Source organism: Martes martes (assembly GCF_963455335.1).
Source record: "Martes martes genome assembly, chromosome: 7".
NCBI lineage: Eukaryota > Metazoa > Chordata > Mammalia > Carnivora > Mustelidae > Martes > Martes martes.
In genome coordinates, this window is record NC_137894.1 from 71,528,701 (window position 1) to 71,546,226 (window position 17,526).

Genomic DNA, 17,526 nt, shown 5'->3' on the forward strand with positions numbered 1-17,526 from the left:
GCAAGGTGCCAGCTTTTGCTTTGTCTTCATCCAGCCTCCTGCTCCCTCATCAGTGAGAGCTGATGAGAGCCCTCAGGCATATCCTTCTTTGGTTTGAATATTTTAGAAGAGTGGTGGCTGAAGAGGTACCTCAACTTCTATCCTCAGAGGAAAGGGACCGCTGGCCCCCAGTGCTGTCTGGATTCAGAGCCCAGGCAGGAAGCACAAGGAAGCAAACAGTCCTCAACTCTTGGCCCATGAAAGTACTGGGTGTCCCTGCTATGAACCACAGGTCTAACAGGAGCAAGCTACTACGCTGGCCTTTCAGGTCAGCAAGGTGCTGACCTGAAAATCAGGGAACAGGTTCTTCTCTGTCATCTATCTCTGTGTTCAGAAGTATTAGCTCTGCCATCAAGTTCTTGATACTTTTGAGCTTGCTTTATTTATTTTTATTTTTATTTATTTTCAAATATTTTACTTATTTAATTGAGAGAGAGAGAGATAGAGAGAGATAGATACAGAGCACAAGCAGAGGGAGCTGCAGGCTCCCTGATGAGCAAGTAGCCAGATGTGGGACTTGATCCTAGGACCCTGGGATCATGACCTGAGCAGAAGACAGCCGCTTAACTGACTGATCCACCCAGGTGGTGCTTGAGCTTGTTTTATTGATTGTAAATTTGGGAGAATGGTATCTTCATTAATATTTTGTTGTGACAATGTATCAGTAATATATCTGAAGAGATTGGCACGTAGTGGATGAGCAATTTAGGAAGGTACCTCAATAGGTACAGAAGAAGTGTCTGACAAATCCAGATTCATTTCTGAGAGAAACTCCCAGTGAATAAGGAATTGAAGGAAATTTCCTTAATGAAAGAGGGCTCAACCAAAAACCTCCATCAAGATCATAGTTGGTGGTGAAAGCCTAAATGCTTTCTCCTTAGTTTCAGAAATAAGGGGAGAGTTTTGGCTCTCACCACTTGTATTTCATATTGAAGTAGAGGTTCCAGCCAATGCAATACAGCATGGTGAAGAAACAAATGCCGGACAGTCTGGAAAGGGGGAAGTGGACTTATCTTTTAACAGCCAACATAAACGTCTGAGCAGAAAACTCAAGAGAATCTACAAAACAGCTACTAGAACAAATTGGTTTAAGAAAGTCAAATGTATGCCTACCATATAACCCACTTGTTGTCCTCCCAGAAATTGATCCAAGAGAAATGAAAGCATATGTCTATAAAACATCTTATACACAAATGTTCATAGCAGCTTTGTTTGTAAGAGCCCCATTGGGATTACTCGAGATGGTCAGCAACAGGTGAATAGACAAGTTGTTTTATAGGCACATGATTGGGTACTACACAGCAACAGAAAGAAACAAAGTCTTGATAAATATGACTATGGAAAAATCTCAAAATATTTATGCTGAGAAGAAGCCAGGCAAAAGATACATATGATTCCATTTATGCAAAATTATAAAATATGCAAACTAATTCATGACAGAAAGGTTTCCTGGAAATGGGGATGAGGAGGGTTGAGAGGAGGATTACAAAGTGACATGAAGAAACTTTTGGGGTGATGTATATGTTCATTTTCTCAACTGTAATGATGGCTTCACAAATAAATACATACATCAGATCCTATAGAATTGTTGAATTTGCTGCACTTTATTGTTATGTAAATTATGCATTAATACAGCCATTCATATCATTCTATGCACTATTTTCCCTCACTGTGGTGCCAGTCTTCTTGTGTCACGTAAAATGCAAAATATTTCTCCCGTAGGCTTTCACTGGCCTGAAACTATATATTTTTTAAATTTATGCCTAATGACTTTCTGCATCCAAGTGCTATACTGTTTATTTACAACCAGCATCATCCCAACCTATTTACCATTGTCCCAGAGATTTTTTTTTTTTTTTTAAGATTTGTATTTATTTGACAGAGAAAGATACAGCGAGAGAGGAGCATAAGCAGGGGAGAGAGAGAGGGAGAAGCAGGCTTCCTGCTGAGCAGGGAGCCTGATGTGGGGCTTGATCCCAGGACCCTGGGATCATGACCCCAGCAGAAGACACACGCCCAATGACAGAGCCACCCACGTGCCCCATTCCTGCATATCTGAAGAGACGTTTGTAGTGGCTTGTCTAAAATTGCTTTCTAGCATAATTTTGAGGCAGGTTCTGACAATGTGATTTGGAAGGTGAAGGGGAAGGGAGGGGATTCATAAACGGAAACAGTATCCAGGCCTGAATTTCATACTTCACTATATATCTGGGAAACTGTTCCCATATTGGCTCTGGACTGATGTTCCTCGACCTGAGTGTGTGGGGAATCGCCTCCAGGAAACAGCTGAGCTAAGCTTCCTAATGTGTCTAGAGTATATGATTACAGGGATTTACAGAAGAGGTGTCCCCTTCTAGAACTTTTCTCTGATAATCCTGATTTCTTACCTTTTGGGAAAAATTATTCGATTAATATTTGGCAACAAAATGTGTCAGATGGATGATAATAGAAGGCATCCTTGAGGTTAAACCTGTTAAGAAGATAGGATTAGTATTTGTTGCTGAATTCACATACACTAATCAGTCACCTTATATTGGAGTCAATAAAACTGTGAGAACATAAGACTCTCAAATCACTCTATAGGGATTTGATGACTCCAGGTATGAGTTTATTCTGTCTAAAATTCCTATTTTTCCACTTTTTAATTATTCTAAAAGGAATATTTGACTATTAGTGTGACTTCTGAAACTTTTTATTAAAAATAGTATTTATTGCAGTTGCTAATAGTTTAGGAATAAGTAAATAAGGCATTTCAAATAAATGCTATTTGTTCATTATTTTTGCTTAATTTAAAAATATTTAGTGAGTCCTTGAAAAATGACAGTCATAGTTCTAAATATTGCGTAAAGTGCCAAAAACACAGAATCAGTCACCAATGACTTGACTTCCTCTTACTTTTTCTGTATTCAACTCCAGCTCCTTTTCTGGCAGTCAGTAGGTTATAGGCCAGCCCACATGGACACATGAGAATATGAAGTACTGTAGTAAAATGCTTCTGAAGATTGTTACCCTCCCAGCTACAGAAATGTCCAGGGATGATGTGTTAAAGAATTTCCGTATCAGGCAGTGTCTTAAGAACAAAACAGACCTGAGAAGTCAGGATTGCTGTTGTTCAGACGTCCCAGGCCCACCTGAAGCCCGACATGTGCCTCATGAAGTGAGGGATGAAACAGATGGCTGACTTGGGGAGGATTCTGGCCAACATGCACGCATTTCAGTCCCTGTCCACCAGGGGGTGCAGCTTCCTACCACAATCACATTTCCTGTATGAAATGTGGGTTTCTACTGATCATTTCTGTCACTCCAACCTTCTTTGTAGTAAGAATGAAGAACATTATTTAGGTGATGCTCCAGAGATGAAGTCTTCTCCAGGCTTCGTGACTGTGGTACTCTTAATGCTTGGTAAGTACCATTCCTCTTATAATTTGGATTCTTTCTTCCACGGTGTCAGTTAAACCTTTAACTATTATTTATCCATGAGTTTTATGCCCAAGGTGACACAGATCTCTTTTCTCTTTCCTCAGGACAAGCCCGTGGAGACTCAGTGACTCAGACGGAAGGCCAAGTGACCCTTTTAGAAGCGGCTTCCCTGACTGTGAACTGCACTTATTCAGCATCAGGGTCCCTTACTCTTTTCTGGTATGTCCAGTATCCCAGTGAAGGTCTACAGCTCCTCCTGAAAGCCTTGAGGGACAAGGAGAAGAAAAGCAACAAAGGATTTGAAGCCACTTTTGACGGCAAATCCAAATCCTTCCACTTGGAGAAACGCTCAGTGCAAGCCTCAGATTCAGCTGTGTACTACTGTGCCCTGAGTGACACAGTGATGGGGACTGCAGGGGGAGCTGAGCGCAAACTCTGAGCAGAACAGGAACCTGGAAGCTGAGTGTCTTTGCCTGATGCAGTCTGGTTCCAGCACAATTTGTTGTTTGTTCGTCAGTGTCTGGTTGACAGAAAATCATACAAATGACTAGTGCGTAGGAACCAGCAGTAACATTCCCAACCCCAAGTGTTTCTTAGTGACATTGAAAACAGTTCAATGCCAAGAGTTCCTCAGCCAGGGTGTAACTAATCTCAAGGTAGAATTACAGAACAACGACGTGGTCTTGGAGTGCCCACTAGGTTAAGTGTCTTGACTCTTGATCTGCTCAGGTTATGATCTCAGGTTTGTGTGATGGAGCCACAACATCAGGCTCCCTGCATGCTGGGTTGGAATTCTGCTTCTCTCTCTTTCTCCCTGTCCTTCTGCCCTCCCCCATTGACTCTGTCTCTCTCTCTCTCTCTCCAAAATAAATAAATCTTTAAAATAAACAAACAGTTATGGATGAATTTGTCTCTTGTTCATCTTTGCGGTGAAATTCCAGGCTGAGAAGTTGTCCAGGCCACCCTGGTGAGTGTTGCTGTGTCTATGACATTTCTATATACACACAGTGTGCCTGAGAAGGTGGCCTCTGCCAAATATCTTCCTGCCAGAGTATAAGCAGGAGAGCTTCAGTCCAGAGCAGATTTTATTAGAGAAAGAATGGAACAGAAGAAAGGAGGAGGAACACATGTACCTGGGCAAGAAAAAGAGGACCAGCCACCTCTGCCGTGGTTTCTTCTCTAGTAAATCAGGTGATAGACACAGACTGATATTTGACATAAGGGCTGGGGACAGAAACAGAATGGAAGAAGAGGTTCATGTTTTAGCCAGATAAATAGCTCAGTTGGCTTTCTGACAGTAAGAACTGAAGTGAGATCATTCTCAGTGCCCAGGAAATATGGTGAGAGAAAATGCTCTTGCACTGATGCTTCCTAACAATACAGATTGATAGGTGATATGGGAGGAAAATCCTATAGATTTCTCTAACTTCTGTTTTGCAATGTCTCACAGAGAGCCAAAAATCAGGAAATTGGGAGAATGCAAATGAGTCAGCAATGTTGTGCAAAAAGTAATAGAGACCCCAGTATGGACCCTCAACTCTATGGTCAACTAATCTTTGACAAAGCAGGAACGAATGTCCAATGGAAGAAGGACAGTCTCTTCAATCAATGGTGCTGGGAAAACTGGACAGTCACATGCAGAAGAATGAACCTGGACCACTCTCTTACACCATACACAAAGATAAACTCAAAATAGGTGAGAGACCTACATGTGAGGCAGGAATCCATCAAAATCCTAGAGGAGAACATAGGCAGAGTAACTTCTTCAACATTGGTCACAGCAACTTCTTTCAAGATAAGTCTCTAAAGGTAAGGAAAACAAAAGCAAAAATGAACTTTTGGGACTTCATCAAGATAAAAAGCTTCTGCACAACAAAGGAAACAGTCAACAAAAGTAAGAGGCAACCCACGGAATGGGAGAAGATATTTGCAAATGAGATTTCAGATAAAGGGCTGGTATTCAAGATCTATAAAGCACATTTCAAAATCAACCTCCAAAAAATAATAATCCAGTCAAAAAATGAGCAGAAGACACGAATAGACATCTCTTCAAAGAAGACATACAAATGGCTAACAGATAAATGAAAAAATGTTCAATATCACTAGCCATCATTGAAATACCAATCAAAACCACAGTGAGATACCACCTTACATCAGTCAGAATGGCAAAAATTAACAAGACAGGAAAGAACAAATGTTGGTGATGATGTGGAGAAAGGGGTACCCTCTTGCACTGTTGGGAATGCAAGCTGGTACAGCCACTCTGGAAAATAGTATAGAGGTTCCTCAAGACATTAAAAATAGAGCTAACCTACAACCCAGCAACTGCACTACTAGGTATTTATACTAGTACAGATGTAGTGAAATAAGGGGCACAGGCACCCCAATGTTCACAGCAGCAATGTCTACAAAAGCCAAACTGTGGAAGGAGCTTAGATGTCTTTCAACAGATGAATGGATAAAGAAGATACGGTTCATATATATAATGGAATATTACTCAACCATCAGAAAAGATGAATACTTAACATTTGCACTGACATGGATGGAACTTGAAGGGATTATGCTAAGTGAAATAAGTCAAGCTGAGAAAGACAATTATCATATGGTATCACTCATATGTGGAACATAAGGAATAGCCTGGAGGACCACAGGGGAAAGGAGGGAAAATTGGATGGGAAGAAATCAGAGAGGCAGACAAACCGTGAGAGACCCTGGACTCAGGGAAACAAACCAAGGGTTACAGAATGGAGTGGTGGGGTTACTAGGTGATGGGTATTAAGGAGGGGATGTGTTGTGATGAGCACTCGGTGTTATATGCAACTAATGAATCCTTTGAACACCACATCAAAAACTAATGATGTACTATATGTTGGCTAACTGAACATAAGAAAAAACATAATAGAAAAAAGCAATGTCTGTATTGTACTGCATCACTTTGCCAATATGGTTGCAATCTTCTTTGTTTTTTTAAGTTTTTTTTTAATGACTTCTTTATTTTAGGAGGACTTACAGAAAGGTATACCCAAAATGTTTATTTGTGTCATAACAAAGTCTAAATAAAATACTGTCCATTCCCTAGTGATCAAAATCTAGTAAAACACCTTGGAACATCAATTCCAAATTATCAAAATGAGGAATGACTTAGGGTAGTAACTGACAAAGGGTCAGAACTTGGATTGTTAGTCAAAAGGGATTTTAGTCTATAGGTAATAATGACTTTAATAATTCATATATTCACAAATTCCTGCTTTTGTTAAAAGTAATAAAAAGTCACAAAACCCTTCATAAAGGTTTATGCATATTCCCTTCTCTTCTTGTCACCAAAAAGGGGAAAGGAGAGAATGGTCAACTTCTATATAACATTTTGTCCAGGCACGTGAAGTACAAGCATTTCTCCCTCCTCTGGGATCAGATAGTTTTTAGTTTTCACTCCTCTGAGTCCTGCTCCTTGACCCTATTATAGTTATGTATAGTTTATTTTTACCCATAGATTGTAAACTAGTGTGTTATCCCCTTTTATATATTCTTTAAAAAATTCATTCATTCATTCATTGACTCACAGGTTGTTTTTTTTTTCACTTTCAGAAAAGATGCATTTTCATTGGTTTCAGACTCATTTACCAATTACTTCTGAATCAGATCTTAATGCAATAGTCAAAAGAGTGCCTTTCTTTTCCTTGCAAACTGCCTGTTCTAGGAAATAGTCCTTTGTACTTTGTGAAAATCTCACTACCAACTCTTTTTACACTCTGTCCATCTAAGTTTGGGTAATTAAATGCACTTATTGTTATTTCTTGGCCTAATGTTACTGCTTCTCCAGACTTTTTTTAGATTAACATATAATGTACTATTTGTGTCAGGGGTACAGTTCTGTGATTCATCAGTCTTACACAATTCACAGCACTCACCATAGCACATACCCTCCCCAATGTCCACCTCCCATCACCCCATCCCTCCCACCCCCTTCCTCTCCAGCAATCCTCAGTTTGTTTCCTGAGTTAAATGTCTCTTACGTTTGTCTCCCTATCTGGTTTTGTCTTGTTTCATTTTTTCCCTCCCTTTCTCTATGATCCTGTCTTGTTTCTCAAATTCCTCATATCAGTGTGATCATATGATATTTGCCTTTCTCTGATTGACCTGTTTTGCTCAGCAGGATACCCTCTAGTTCCATCCACATTGTTGCAAGTGGCAAGATTTCATTTCTTTTGATGGCTTCATAGTATTCCATTGTATATATATACCATATCTTCTTTGTCCATTCATCTGTTGATGTACTTCTAGTCTCTTTCCACAGTTTGGCTATTGTGGACATTGCTCCTGTAAACATTGGGGTGAACATGCCCCTTTGGATCCCTACATTTGTACTTTAAGATAAATACACAGTAGTACAGTTGCTGGGTCTTAGGGTAGCTCTATTTTCAACTTTTTGAGGAACCTCCATACTGTTTTCCAGAGTGGCTGCACCAGCTTGCATTCCCACCAGCAATGTAGGAGGGTCCCCCTTTCTGTGCATCCTCACCAACATCTGTCATTTCCTGACTGGTTAATTTTAGCTATTCGGACTGGTGTGAGGTGGTATCTCACTTCACTCACAGTTTTTATTTAAATTCCAGTTAGTTAATATACAGTGTTATATTAGTGTCAGGTGTACAATATAGTGATTCAGTACTTGCACAGAACACCCAGTGTTCATCAGGACAAGAGCACTGCTTCATCCCCTCAGCTATTGAACCCATACCCCAACCCTCTCCCTTTTGGTGACCATCACTTTGATCTCTCTAATTAAGAGTCTGTTTCTTGATTTATCTCTCTCTGTCTTATATTTTTCCCTTTGCTTGTTTGGTTTGTTTCTTAAATTCTGTATGAGTAACATTATATAGTATTGTTCTTTCTCTGACTGACTTGTTTCCCTCAGCATTATACTCTCTAGCTCCATTCATGTCATTGCAAATGACAAGATTTCATTCTTTTTATGGGCTGAATGATATTCCATTACACTTTTATATATTCTAAACATCTAGCAAATTACCCCATTGAAACTAAAAGCTCAAGAAATATTTATATTTTTTGACTAAGGTCAAGAAATTAAATAAGTAGCACAAGATGAAACTGACTAAATTATTTTCTGATATTAATTTCCATGCAATTCCATTTTAAAAGTAAGATTTGGTTCACTTGTAATCCCCATTCAGTCTAAGCGTTTATCTTCTTTTCTGACCATCTGCTTTTCCTTCATCAGGAAGCCTGGAATGAATGGGGCTGGGATTTGTTTCTCCTGAATGGCTTGATCTGAAGTGTTTTTGCCAACCTCGTCAGTACTCTAGGGGGCACTCTAGGCCTTAAAAGAAACAAAGACTTTCTGAGGGTCCAACCTTGAACAGTTAAAGAGAGAACAGAAATCATGTGAGCCAGTCCAATTATAGATAGCAAAGGTAGGGAAGACAGGGGACAGAGTTTGTGTAAAGTTCACCTCAGGTTTTCAGTTCTGCCATTTCATGTCAACCTCAGACATCTGAAGGCCATGTGTCTAGAAATCCATCATACAGATAATTCCTCACAGGTTCCAGGATAGGATTATTTCTGGGTATTGTGAGCCTGGAAGCTCAACAGAAAAATCCCATTACCTGTTGTCAATTATTATGAATAAAATCGCCCAACTTACTGGCCTTGGAACTATCTCAATAACCCAGATGTACTACCTTTTCATATATCTCTGCTGAAAATGGAGAGAACAAGAATGAAGAGAAGAAGAGGAGAAGAAACAATAAGGAACACAAAGAGAAGGAAAGGGAGAGAACAACATTGACTTTGAACAGCAACAAGTGGCCCAGTCAGACTCAGCTGTGTGGATGAGAAGGGTCCATGAATTGCACAGGAGAGGTGGAGATGTGAAAGTTATCTCAGAGAGGACAGTATCCTACATCCTATTTTTCACCAAGAAATTATGGTTGGAATAATTTTCTATGCAGATGATGACTGTCTGTTTCATTTCTGGAGCTCTCTTAATTTCAAGAAGGTGTATTTACTTCTGCAATACACAATGCATGCTCTCAGATACTTTTCCCTTATCCGTATTTTTATATAATTGAATTCTCACATTGTCTGTCAGACTATGCGATTAGGGGAATAGTGTCACTCTTCCTTATGATTCTTCGAAGTACTCGGTAACCCCCTTTAGGCACTGACTCTTCTAGAATTATCACTCACCCTTCCTCACACACTAACTCACAAATCACTTACATAAAGTGTTTCAAGAAAAAAAAAAAAAACATTTATCCTCCTATATTAGAAGTATTGCCCCTACCTCCCTGCACTGTTGGCCAGCACAGTTTTGGAGATATGACTGTGTCCTGTCCTGGGCCACTGTGGGTGGAGTCTGGAGTTCTGTGAATGACAGGGCTGAGGTGTGATTGGTGCTCAGTGGTTCTGCTGAAAGGGAATGACTATAAGACAAAGTTTCTCTGAATCCAAGACTCTATGCTCTGCGCAGTAGGCAGAAGTACCTCATCAAGTAGACAAGGAAGCATGAGGAGACATTGGAGAGCTCTCCTGGGGCTCCTGTGCATCCAGGTTTGCTGTGAGTGGGGGCATTCCTCATGGGTACTCGGGCGGAGTCCACAGCTCACAGTGGTGTGGGGAACTCCAATAGGGTACTACAACCTCATCAGTGTGTCTTAGGATATTCTGCAAGTTTGGAAACTTCATCAGTGACTTCCTGGTGACATTTGTTTTTCTCTTCCCACACAGGGGTGAGAGGGATAACAGTGGAGCAGAGCCCTTCAACTCTGATCCTCCAGGAGGGAGCTAGCTCTACTCTCAAGTGCAATTTTTCTAGCACTCCAGACAGTGTGCAGTGGTTCCGACAGCACCCCAGGGGCAATGGTCTCACCAGGCTGTTTTACATAGCTTCAGGGGTGAAGCAGAGTGGGAGGTTAAACTGCACAGTGAATACTAAGGAACGGTCCAGCACCTTCCACATCGGGGCCTCCCAACTGGAAGACTCAGCCACCTACCTGTGTGCGGTGGAGGCACAGTGCTCCCTGGTGATCTGCAGCCTGCACCCAAACTGCAGCTGGGCCTGCAGCCCCCGCCCTTCCCTGGGGCGGGCATTTGCCCCACAGCAGGCTTTGCACATGTTCAGACTTTCAGATTTACCTAAGGGCATGTTTTCCTCCTAAAATTAGACCCATCAGGGCTGTCCTTTCACTTGCTTTTCTTGCCCATCTTCTTCTTAGAAAGGCCTTTGCAGGTACAAAAGCTCTTCTAAGGAGCTACTGGATCAAGTGACAGAGATGCTCCCATCTCGTGGCCTGGAAAAACAGATCTGCTGGCAGATAGCATAAAGTGTGTATATATATTACTCAAATGAAAAAGGCTTGAAAAATAATCGTTTAATTAAGCTTTAATTTATAATTATTTATTAATGCTTTAGCATTTATCACTGTGCTATCACTATCTTGAAAATAATACAAGTTTTATCTTTGTACCTGTCTTTTATAAGTGAGTCCCATAAGTGGGAGGAACAAGTGCCTGAGCAGAGAGATACGTGGGGCAGCAGGACTCAGACAGGAACACATGCAGGCTCAGGTTCTGGGTCACAGCAGGCTGTGTGTGAGCTGAGCACTTGGCAGAGCCCCTGTGCTGTCTGTGCCTGCTTTGGACTAGCTGGGGCTTTGACATGCAGCAAAGGGTGTAGTAAATACTGTCAGGAAATTACTACAAAATGAAAGTGTATACCTGGACATTTCAATAAAACAATTTGGCTGTTTCTTATGGAACTATGGCCTTCCTGAGTATTTTCACTGAAAGGGTTGACAACTCTTGTCCACACACAAGTCTCTTCACAGGTGTTTTATAGCTGTTTCATATATAATTACCAAAGCTTGGAAGTAGCAGCATGTCCTTCAACAGATAAATGAATAAATAAATAGTGTTACATCCAAGCAATGGAATATGATTTGGTGCTAAAATGATCAGCGCTATGAAGTCATGAAGAGATAGGGGAATCTTATATGCATTTTACCAAGTGAAAATAGCCTATCTGAAAAGGCTATGTAGTGTATTATTCTGATCCTATGACTTTCTGGAAAAGGCAAAACTATGGAGATAGTAAAAGATTGTGGTTGCCAAGGATTGAGGGGAAAAGCAGAGATGAGGGGCACAGAGAATACTTAGTGTAGTGAGCCTACTCTCTCCGATACTATAATGGTAGATACATGCCTTCTACACTTGTTCACACCCACAGAATATACAATAGCAAGAGTGAACCCTAGAAAAACTGTGGGCTTTGGGTGATATGATGTGGCAGTGTAGGCTCATCCATTCTGAAAGGGTCATGGGGAGGTTGATAATGGGAGAGGCTATACCTGTGTGGGGGCAGGAGGTACATTGGAAGCCTCAGTACATCTGCCTCATTTTTCTTTGGACGTGGTTGAGATGGTTGAAAACAAGAAAGTCTTTAAAACATTAAAATCAGAGACATGAAACTAAAATGTATGAAGAGTTAAAGCATTTTATATACATGATTCCCCTAGAAATATTACTTAATGATATCTTTTCACAGCTTTTTGCATAAAGATCCCAAATTTTCATTTTGAAATGATCTCAAAAATTGTATATGCATCCCTGGCTGGAAATTCTGAACCTCTGAAATAAAATTTCAAGGAGAAACCCCAAATCCAGAAAGCTATTAGGCTGTTTTAGAGAGAGTACTCCTTGCGTTCCATATTAGTAAGCTCATCCACCTCCTCTAGGGTGTCTCAATTGAGGAGTTTCTTTTTTCATATAATATGTAAATTATATGAAATAAAAATATATAAGAAATATGTCTGCAGAAGATCATCCTGCTTGCCCATGGTTGAGCCATGGAACCCCTCAGTCTCAATGCCCGTGAAGGAATTTCAGTCAGTGAATAAAGTCCCATTTTTTCCAGTGTTAATATGAATTTATTTTCTCCTTGATATATTATTGATGTCATAGGAGAAATGAACACCCAGATAGAATCTCATTCTGTGTCTCTGTTTCTGAAGAGGCTTCAGCCATTGGTTAGGACCAACCTCAGAAATACCAGATCACATGTGGTTGTGCAAATGGTCTTGGGGTCCATGATGCAGGCAGTTTCACCCCACTCTGACAACAGTCCACATTGCACACAACCAGTTCTTAGTAAATGTTTGCTTTTTATATAGTATGAATGAAATTTAGAGCTGGAAGTACCCTTAGAAATCCTTTAGTCCAATTTAATGTTATATATCAGAGACTATAACCAAGTTGACTGTAAAAAACAATTAGGTAGGGAATGAGCTGGGGGAAAGGAAAAGTGCGTTTCCTTACTTCTTTGACATTCTTGCTCCTGCCTCCTTGCTGTAGGTCCATTCTGTTGGGTAAAGAGGACGTAAAAAGCCCAGCCACTTAGATCTCTGCACTTTGAGTCTGAGAAAGCTGTGGTTCAATCAATTTGAATGCCTGAATGGAGAGTTCCAATTTGTGTAAATGTCTGAAACCATGAGCTGGAAAGTAGACTTGGGCTGAGCCACTGTGTTTCTACCAGCAAACTTATCTATCACTCACTGTTTCTGTAGGAGAAAGCCGAGATGATAGTGTCACGTGAACATCTGCATGTATTTCTAAGGACTTTCCCCAAAATAGGAAATGTATTTTTTATGCCAGGTAGACATCTCTTGAAGGTAGGGTGAGTATAATGAGCATAACTTACACATTGTCTGCAAAATGATCATAGGAATTGGAAGATTTTTGCAGTGCAAAAACCAGGAAGATGTTAGATGATGTTTTCTAGGCCAAGACTTGAAAATAAGTAAAGTAATATTTTTTAAATGCATCATGGAGCTGGAATAAGGCCCAAGGGTTGGCCTTCTCTGTGCAACAGTTAGTCCATGGAAGAGACACATTCATATGAATGGTCACATTCAGTTCTGAGAGTCATATCTTAAAATTGGAAAATTTGACCTTCCCACCAGCAGAGGGAACTTTCCCTAGAGAAGAATCTGAGAATTCTTATTTTATGGGGAATGGGGGAGAGAATGGAAGACTCTCAGACTCAAGAAGTTTTCCACACATAAAAACACATTTCATATATATGCACATATTTATATATTGATTTGATATTCTTCACCGTAGCTATCTTTAAATCTTTCGTGGTGGGAGAGGAGGATGAAAATGAATTTTACTCTTTGTCCTTTCTCAGATCTGAGAGTAGGCTTCACAGAAAAGGGGCTTCTCCTTTTGAAAATGAGGTAGTCTTGGTTTCCCACAGACCATTTCTCCTGATCAGTTCTTTAAGGCCAGTTTCTGGTTGGTACCATTCCGGGGCATGCACAGTATTTATGCTTCGCTGTTATTCCCCTTCTCCCTTATCACTGAGATTTGGTCCTTTACTTTTGTCACAGTCATCTCAACTGACAAATGATTCCACATTTTGATTGTTGGTATTGTCAGCCCTCTGGGAAGAAATAGCAAAGTCATGGGCAAGATCAAGAAGGAGGAGCAGAATCTGAGGTAAGAGACACTTGAAATATCAAATGATCTTCATTCTCTTACTCTAATCCTTGCTTCCATGTTCCTTTTAGACATAGTTTTTCTCCATAATAGACAACTGAGGATGGTAGGTTTGGCAGAAAGGAAAGGTTTTCTGCTTTCTTTGTTTAAGGGAGTAAATCATGATTCTTTCCTGATTTCAAACATCTATACCGGGCCCATCCTAAAATAAACAACAATAGCATCTACCTCTTTCCAACTTACTAATAGTGACTTAGTGACTCAGTAGTGTGCAGGTGTGTAAATCTTGATCTCCACATTTTTACTGTACAGTTCATCCCTGATCTAAGACATAACTTGCTTGACTGATTGCTGCCTTGATGCATGTGAGTCCCTCAGAGGTGCCGGCTAAGAGAAGAGCATTTCGCCAGTGAGTTCAGTAGAGTTGTGACCACAAGACGTCAGTGCACCTGTGATGATGCAGAACATGTGGAATTTTCATTTTAGTGCATCTGATGGACTAAACTACGGCAGCAGCATAGTCTTTTCTTATTGGCTGGTAGACAGTGTGGGAAGTTACCCTGTTAGAGGAACGAAGGGGTGGCCTGATAAGAGAGGGAGCTGAGCTGGTTGGAGGCTGCAATTCTGAACCTGAGCTTAACAGGGAGGAACCATGAAGACATCCATGGGAGCTTTAATCATGTTCTCGTGGCTGCAGCTGAACTGTGAGTTGAGTGTTTGTGGGCAACAGAGTATATTAGTGGACATTCTTCAGAGATCAAGACTGGCTTTACTCAGGTTTCCTCCACTTAGTGTAGAAAAAGAGCATTCTGAAGCATAATAACCTGGAATCTCTTCTCCTTTCTCTGACCTTTTTTTCCTGCACAGGTTTCAGCCAAGTAGAGAATGTGGAGCAGCATCCTTCTACCCTGAGTGTCCAGGAGGGAAGCAGCTCTGTTATCAACTGCAGTTATTCAGACAGTAACTCAGACTTACTTCACCTGTTATAAGCAAGAACTTGGAAAAGGTCCCCAGCTCTTTATAGACATTCTTTCAAGCATGGCCACAAAAGAAGACCAAAGACTCCCTCTTTCATTGAATAGAATGGCAAAACATCTCTCCCTGCATATCAGAGACACCCAGCCTGAAGACTCAGCTGAGTACTTCTGCGCAGCAAGCACACATTGCTTCCCAGGCACCTGCTTCCTGCACTGAGACCTAGGACTGGGGCAGCCCCTGTCCTATGACACAGACCTTTAAGGATAGATTTTGTGCTGTTGTCTGTCTATAGGTGGAAGGTAATATGTTAGACTATTAAGATGGAGATGACCCAAACAGGGTGAAAACATTTTGTTGGATGATTCTTGTTTTTGGATTCTTGATGTCATTTAATGATGTTTTATTTTGAAATTCAGGTCTTCAAGATGACTTTACATTTGTTCTTGTGACTCTCTCCTATAAATATCCACTTAGTACTGATATTACATTCCTTATTATGGATCGGCATTTACACGTTGCATTTCAAAAGTGGCAATAATGAATTTTGTGATTCTAAAACATTACATGCCAACATGGAAATATGGAAAATAGAAAAATGAAAGCGATAATTCTGTAATCACAAATATTACAGATATTCCTTTTAGTCTCCAAGAATTCTTGTTATAATGAGTACCATGAAATTTTCACCTCATGTATTTCTATTTTAACATTCCCTTCTTCACTAATTTTTTCCTCAAACATCTGCTTTTCAAAAATGTTAATTTTGGGGGTGTGTGTCAAGATGGCAGAGAAGTAGCAGGCTGAGTTGACATCAGGTAGCAGGAGATCAGCTAGATAGTTTATCAAACAATTCCAAACACCTACAATTCCAATAGGAGATTGAAGAGAAGAGCAGCAGCAATTCAAGATACAGAAAATCGACCACTTTCAGAAAGGTGGGACCTGCGGAGAAGTGAATCCAAAGCGACGGGAAGATAGACTGCGGGGGCAGGGGCCATCTCCCGCCAAGTGGCAGAGCAATGGAGCACAAAATCAGAACATTTAAAAGTCTGCTCCACTGAGGGACATTGCTCCAGAGGCTAAGCCAGGGTGAAGCCCATGTGGGGACATCGTGGTCTCAGGTCCCGTGGGGTCACAGTAGGATCGGGGGTGTCTGAGTGTCATAGAGCTTGCAGGTATTAGTGCAGGGAAGCCAGCTACAGAGATGGAGCTGCAGAGTGAGCTCTCAACTCGGGGCTACGTTAAACTGTGGTCCGTGTCACAGTCAGACCACTGCTCTGTGAGCAGAGAGCCCACAAGATCCAGGGACATCCCCCTGGAAGAATACAGGAATCTGCTGGTTTGTGAGACTCCAGGAAGGGCTGTTAGCCAGAGACAGAGATGCTTGGTCACAGGCTGGGTGAGCTGGGAGCGGGGCCGGAGGCCAGGGAGATGGGAATGATTGAGCGCTTTTCTTGAAGGGTGCACTGAGGAGTGGGGCCCCCAGCTCTCTGCTCCTCCAGGCCAGAGATTGGGAAGCCGCCATTTTCATTCCCCTCCTCCAGAACTCTACAGAAAGCTTTCAGGGAACAAAAGCTCCTGAAAGCAAACCTGAACCCAAGAGGATTACGTAGCCCGGCCCCTGGTAAGGGCGGTGCAATTCCGCCTCAGGCAAAGACACTTGAGAATCACTACAACAGGCCCCTCCCCCAGAAGATCAGCAAGAAATCCTGCCAAGACCAAGTTCACTTACCAAGAAGAACAGCAGAATTCCAGAGGAGGAGAAAGCAAAGCATGGAATTCAAGGCTTTCTCCCCATGATTCTTTAGTCTTGCAAAGTTAATTAAATTTTTTTAATTTTATTTTTTTCTTATGCTAAGTATTTTTTTAACTTTTACTCTTTCCTCTTTTAACTTTTTAAAACTAGTTTATCTTAACAATACCTTTCATAAAAAAAATCTTTTTTGAACCTTCATTATTATAGTCATATTTTATCCTTCATTGTATGTAACTTTATTTTTTGTATACACATAGGGTTTTTTCTTCTAAAAGAATTTGGGATAGAGCTTCTAATACATCAAAATATACTCTAAATTTTGCACAGGGCTTTGTTCTAGTCTCCAGCCTGAGCAAATTCTCTCCACTTTCTTTTTCTTTATTCTCCCAACCAACTTATCTTATCAACTCCTCTTTTAGAAATTAAAAAAAAAAATTTCATCTTTATACTCATATCCTATCCCTTCATCGTGTTTATGCTTGTTTTGTGTGTGTGTGTATATATATATATACATATATATACACACACATTTATATATACATATATATATGTATATACATATATATGTGCATATATACATATATATTTTTTTCATTCTTTAAAATTTTGGGAGGTAGTTTCTTCTAAGATACCAAAACATTCCCAAAATTAAGTGGGTGACTCTGTCCTATTCACTGGTCTAATATATATATTTTCTTTTTTATATTTTTTCTTTTTTTTTCTTTTTAAAATTTTTTTTTCTGAACTTCTTTTTACCTTCTATCTTCCTCCCACAATTTGGGGTCTCTTCTCAGTTGGTTAAAGCACATTTTCCTGGG

The 17,526-nt window shown here is 40.5% G+C and overlaps 1 gene segment (V, D, J or C); it reads left to right on the top strand.

The window, feature by feature from the left end:
- The first annotated feature begins 1,280 nt into the window (after window positions 1–1,280).
- On the top strand, window positions 1,281–3,898 carry LOC308346680 (T cell receptor alpha variable 9-2-like). The segment is given in 3 exons: window positions 1,281–1,294; window positions 3,359–3,441; window positions 3,564–3,898.
- Window positions 3,899–17,526: the final 13,628 nt, after the last annotated feature.